Source organism: Ischnura elegans, chromosome 4 (genome assembly GCF_921293095.1).
Source record: "Ischnura elegans chromosome 4, ioIscEleg1.1, whole genome shotgun sequence".
NCBI lineage: Eukaryota > Metazoa > Arthropoda > Insecta > Odonata > Coenagrionidae > Ischnura > Ischnura elegans.
The window spans coordinates 59,650,994-59,656,993 of NC_060249.1; the positions used below are offsets into that span (position 1 = coordinate 59,650,994).

The 6,000-nt window shown below is 38.9% G+C and overlaps 1 protein-coding gene across 1 annotated transcript in view; it reads right to left on the reverse strand.

The window, feature by feature from the left end:
- The window catches only part of LOC124157562, a 139,456-nt gene extending 135,713 nt beyond the window's left edge, over positions 1–3,743 (reverse strand). Inside the window, exon 1 of the mRNA XM_046532393.1 lies at positions 3,511–3,743. The gene's annotated coding sequence lies outside the window, so the exon portion shown is untranslated. The remainder of the gene's footprint in view (positions 1–3,510) is intronic.
- Between the last annotated feature and the right edge of the window lie 2,257 nt (positions 3,744–6,000).

Consider the following 6,000-nt stretch of genomic DNA (forward strand, 5'->3'; position numbering starts at 1 on the left):
TCCCCCCCCCTCCTAGAATCAGAAGTAAATGTACTTCAAAACGAAAATTTTGATCAAATTTTCTTTAAATCCAAGAAATATAAGTAGAAAACATGTGCACAAATAAAAATATTTTTGCAAATAGCAAACAATTTTGAAAACTAAAAAATCGCTGTTATAATTATCTTGAAATTTTAGTTTCCTTAACCTTACATGTGTTACAACTTGAGCGACCATGTCTTGCGGCCCGCTAGTTTCGATCCTTGGTACGCCCGAAAACACATCACTTTAATCACCACGATTGGGTTTACATGTCTACAAACTTAAGCCTGAATCACACGATAATTTATTCCGTCCCTCAGAATGATAGCTCCATGGATAGGTTTTCAGGGATCAAAAGAGTAATCGTTCGACCCATCATTTTCTGAATCACACTCCCACTATCATTCCCACCGTCCCCTTTTCCAACGCTTTTTCCGTCACTCTCCGTATATGCAAGTGTCGTTCAATTGAAAAACCAAGCGTGAAGTTACAATCGCTGTTGGCGCCCGTGTGTTCTGATTGGCTGAAGGTACCTATGGTTTCAGGGACGGAAAAAGGGACGTGAGGAGCGACGGAAAAAGGGATGGGATTTCCATCCCTCGTGCCATCGCGGAAAATGATCGCGTGAAAAGGTCATTAATTTCCGCCATTATTAGAAATATCAATTGAACTGTCCCTCGAAATGGATGGAAAAAATGATCGTGTGATTCAGACGTTCCATTTGCTCAAAGGAAGGTGAAAGTCATGCGGTCTATTGTCAGCAGAGATCACGTAACGTGGGCATAATGTGCGCGAAGTCTTCTGATAGCGTCTCTACGTTTCAAAGCAAAGTTTTATATCGCATAACTAGGTGATGAAATAACTTCCAACTGCCGTACATCTTTATCTCAAAAATTATTAGAAAATCAGGAAGGTGTATCGAGATAGGAACAAAACAGGAAAAAAACTTCGGCAGGTTGAAGACAACGCGTAAAGAGGCGGAAATGTTTAATGTTCATGATGATAAAATAAAATAAAATGGTTAATTTCCACACACTTTTTTTTTATTAACGAACTACCGACCCGGTTTCGACACGTAGTGTCGTAGTGTCCATAGTTAACCCATTGTCGGTCCAAGGTGAGAAAAAGTATTTACCATTTTTGTTTTACTTAATAATGTAATAATTACTTAGCCATCTTCTTATTTTATTTAATGTATCTTTTTGCACGACATTTTACTTTTTTTAAATCGAAACCGGGTCGGTAGTTCGTTAATAAAAAAAAGTGTGTGGAAATTAAGCGTAAAGAGGCGTTCTTCTGATAAAAAAAAGTCTTATCACAGAAGGAATATGATACACGAAAATTCTCGAAAGGAAGCATCTCTCTCGTAAACTAAATCCATCATTTGCTAACCGTCCCAATAAAACTGCATCTATCATCTTGTAATTTTCAGAATATGCAGCGTGGACCATAGTTAACCCATTGTCGGTCCAAGGTGAGAAAAAGTATTTACCATTTTTGTTTTACTTAATAATGTAATAATTACTTAGCCATCTTCTTATTTTATTTAATGTATCTTTTTGCACGACATTTTACTTTTTTTAAAGCGAATCTTATTCGTGATTCTAGCAAATACCCTTTTGTTGTTTAAGATTAGAAAAATTCAGTTTCACTGAAGGGTGTTTAAAACATTTTTTCATAAAAATTGTAATGCATTAGTAAGAATTATTGGAGTAGCCAAAATACACTAATGAGATTGGCACGTCAAATAATGATTTATTTAATGTTTTAATAGCCATTAAATATAAATTTTACAAGTTGAATTTAAGGGTAAGTTTTTGCACTTTTGCCAGGGTCTGGTAGCACTTTCTTTCACCTGTACCTTGGATATCGAACATTTACGTCGGAGAAAATACTGGGGTAAAATTTTCAAACTTGAGAATCGGGAAAATGTGACAGTATCTACTCTGCATAGCCTAGAATTTTCAGTATGATAGCTGAAGGGACGCATGAAACCCGCACGTAGTTTGCCTTTTTTCGGAACTTGGTGATTGATCGAAGCTTACGCTATCAAATGGAAACTTTCCGATTGTGCAAAGTAAAATCCTGCCAAAATGTACCTGTACATAATGTTAAGTAAAAACTTTTTACCACCAAAAAAATATTTTACCCGGCCTCGGTAAAGTCCTCGTCTGGCAAACACGACGTCGCGGGTTCGAGTCCCGCGTGGGTATGTAGCCCTTATCCAAGGCATTGTTTTTCGTGCACTTGTGATTGTCAACTTGTTGAAAAGAACCGATATAAAATGCCAATATGTGCTGTATTCGAGGATAAAAAATATTGAAGAGAATATTTTTTATATACGACGAAATTGGGTGTGTACCACAAAAATTCCAAGATTATAAACTAAATAAAAACAAGGTACAAGTCACGAAATAAGACTGATTTAACGGGAGTAATGAATCCTGTTTATGTAATAGGACACTTCTACGGAGGCTTTATTCCATTGAAAACTTAATTTTCCTCTTGAGAATCCTTACCAGCACAATTCAGTCCACTGATTCCAACCGACACAATTAACCCTAGCCGTTGGAGGGCTTTGATTCCGATTGCCACCAGTTTGAAGGAAATAGCGATGCAAATACGGATGAAAAAACGATTTCTTTGTTGAGGTGTGGAAAATACTTAAGACATCAAAGGAACGGTGACAATGGAACCCTCCGTACTGTTAACAGTCACTCTAATGAGCGATCAGCTCATTAATTAGGTCCGCATTCGAAGCATTAATTGTGTTTCAACACTTCTACACACCATAATACTTCACAAATATACAGCATTTAGTAACACTGTTATACGTAATTGAGGCGAAGGTTAATCGAGGGCTTAAAAATACACTCGTGAAAAGTTCTTAAAACTATCAAACAGAATTACTATAAAACAGAAACAGATTACTATTTCAGGTTCTCTGATCTTTCAATGTGCCAAACTGTGTATCGAGCTTCATATACAATAAAAACATTTTTTGTACGGAACAGGAAAACGTATGACGTATCTTCTAGTGCTGTGTATACGAAAGCATATCCAACGAAAGTTATGACTGTGGAAAAGGAAAAATTGTATACAATTAAATCGCAATCTAGTGACAAGCCTCGACCGCAAGGGATAATTAGTTTGAACCGTAAGCCATAATGTGGTATTACACCTATTGAACTCATTCAAAAATTTAATAACGAATTTAATTAGTTAATCTCATTAATTTAGAAATTTATTAGCAAAAGAACCTCGAAGCACAATAAACAACCGCATAACCTACATATCGCTTCAATAAACGGGGAATAATCTGTATATTCCAAGGACCATCATCACTGAGAAAATTTAGCCAGCTAGAAACCTATTAAACCAACATTCAACATAATAAATAGGTATCGTTGAAACCTTTCAGAACAGAGGACAACATTCAGTGAAGTAGACATTTTATTGAAAAACCACATCATCGTATGGAAAGCATACCTGTACGCCGGAAAAGGGTTTAAATCCACCCTGGAACAGTTCTCTAAACGAGATCCGCTTTAGGTATTCCTCTGAGGCAGCTTGCTCGACCCTTCAGACTCGTACAGCGATAAACAAACAACACGCCGAAGTGGAGTCCCTTCAAGACGATACTCTGTACTGACGAGTCAAACACTCCAGATAAGACTCCTTAGCACCCTCCACGCTGGTTGTCGGAGGTCGCACTGGCCGTCTATTCTTTTCTCCCAACACAAACACTCCCGCCAGACCACTGTCCCCCTACTCCTAAACCCCCTCCTTCCCCCTTCCCCGACACGATTCTCGCAACCATTACCATTCTCAATCCCCTCCCCGTATACTCGCCGACTGCCCCCTCCACCCGATTTTCAAATGCGATCGTAGCGCCAAGGCGGCGTTCGAAAGAAAGTTAAGAACACTCCCTCGCGACTTAAAAATTCTATTCCGCGAAGTGAGTCTGCGGTGGTGCAGTGGCGGATTTAGTTGCGACCTTTCCCTCCCCGAATTTATGGGAAAGATGACAAGTATTTACATTTTATATTTATGTGGTAATATAATTTATTACCATGCGTGACGTTTTTGGACCGTGTGGTGTGCGTGTGGGAGTCCGATTGCATGTTTCATGCTGGTGATTGATCACCCCCTGCCACACACCCTAGTGGTGGCTCGCAGGGTGTTATGTAGATGTAGATGAAGATATGCTTGCAACCAAAGGAAATGTTAACGGCGAAATGAGCTTGCTTTGAGCTTTGATTGTTAAAATATATAAGGCGTTCGTACGGGTCATAATAACCCAAGTTGGGGATCGGGTTGGTGTGGCGGCTAGTGTTGGCTTCCCACCCGGCGGGCTCGGGTTCAAATCCCAGTAGTGGCAGAGAATTTTCAGAGACTGCCCGATCCCTATCTGAGTGCTGTATGGAGGACATTTCAAGCGCAACACATCCGTCCGTCGGATGGGACGTTAAGCCGTGGTCCCCTTGGCGCCTTTCGTTAAGAGCAGGCTAATGCCAACGCCGGGTTTCTCTCCACCCTTCCTTCCATACCCTACCCTCATGGCGCAAATGACCTCAGCTGTCGGTCGCCTCCTCCAAATACCATACCAATAACCCAAGTTAAGCCAAGTCTCGTTATTCTGAACTATGCCTGCAACCTTAGGCATTGTGGACCGCGAAATGAGCTTGCTTTGTGCTTATTCTTTCCCTTTAAACGACTTGCCAACAGACTTTTTCGCTATTTGAACCGCTTCTGGACACAGTACTCGATCACTCATGACACTAACTTATCTCTTTCCTCTTTACACACCCGCTTGAAGAATTCAAACGTTAATCGACTCGTCAGAAATGCCAATCTTTAAAATTCTCTAAAATGAAAATTTTCATTTCACCAATTAGCAAATAATGTTTGTAAATAATTGATGAATTTCTAAATGCAACTTTTCTAACCACATCAGAACTCGAAGCATTTTTAGCTTCGAGGAGCTACATAGCATATAAACTGAAGAATGTCCTCCCGAATCAATTTCATGATTGATATGCCGTCTGAGCTTTGATTAGTACGGTATTTCAGGTGTTGGTCTGGGTCATAATGTTAGGCCAAGCCTCGTTATTCTGAACTATGCTTGCGGATAATGCACATTCAACTAAGGCAATAAAAAACGTGGAGAAATACTATACTGTCATTGTTCTGCTGGAAGATGCAAAAACTATGGAGTCGTCCTTATTTCGTTCAAGTAGAAAAGAAGTCTTCTTGGCATGCATCCCAATACGAAACAAAAGATACCTAGTATATAAAAATACAAGTGTATACCCTTCGATGATTGAGAAGAGCTTTTATCCAAGGTTCTTCCTCAATCAAGTCCTCACTAATCATTATACCTAGAAACTACGCCCTTTTATTTCAGGAGCACTAGTAACAAAAACGTTTTAAACATCCAGCGTTTGCAAAAAATCCTCGCCGACACTATGAGTTGACCTAGATGGTTATTTTTATTGACCATTAAGTTGCGCGACGAATTTAATGAGAATTGAATAGAGTAATAATGTTACATCATAGTGATAATGATCACCTATCACTAGAATGAGTAAAATTAAAGAGAAGATAAAACCGATATCATAGGGTGAATGGTTCAAATCTACATGGAAGTTTTTATCTTGGGCTGTGTTCCTGAGGGCATTGACACTTCTTAAATATGGAGCGAAATAAAAAAGTAACTCACGTATTAAAATAAAACATTAAAGATAATACCCTTCAGAAATGAACACCATAAAATCATAATCGACAACTTGTGTTTTTGCCAAATTCAGACGATAAATTAGTGAAGTTTGATTGTTAACAAGCGCCATTCGACACAAAACACAACTCAGCTGAGGGTATCATAAGGCATAATAAATTGAATGGATGAGGCAGATACTTTGTGGAGATCCATTATGAGAATGAAGTGAAACACTTTGAAACACCACGTAAAATTTTATT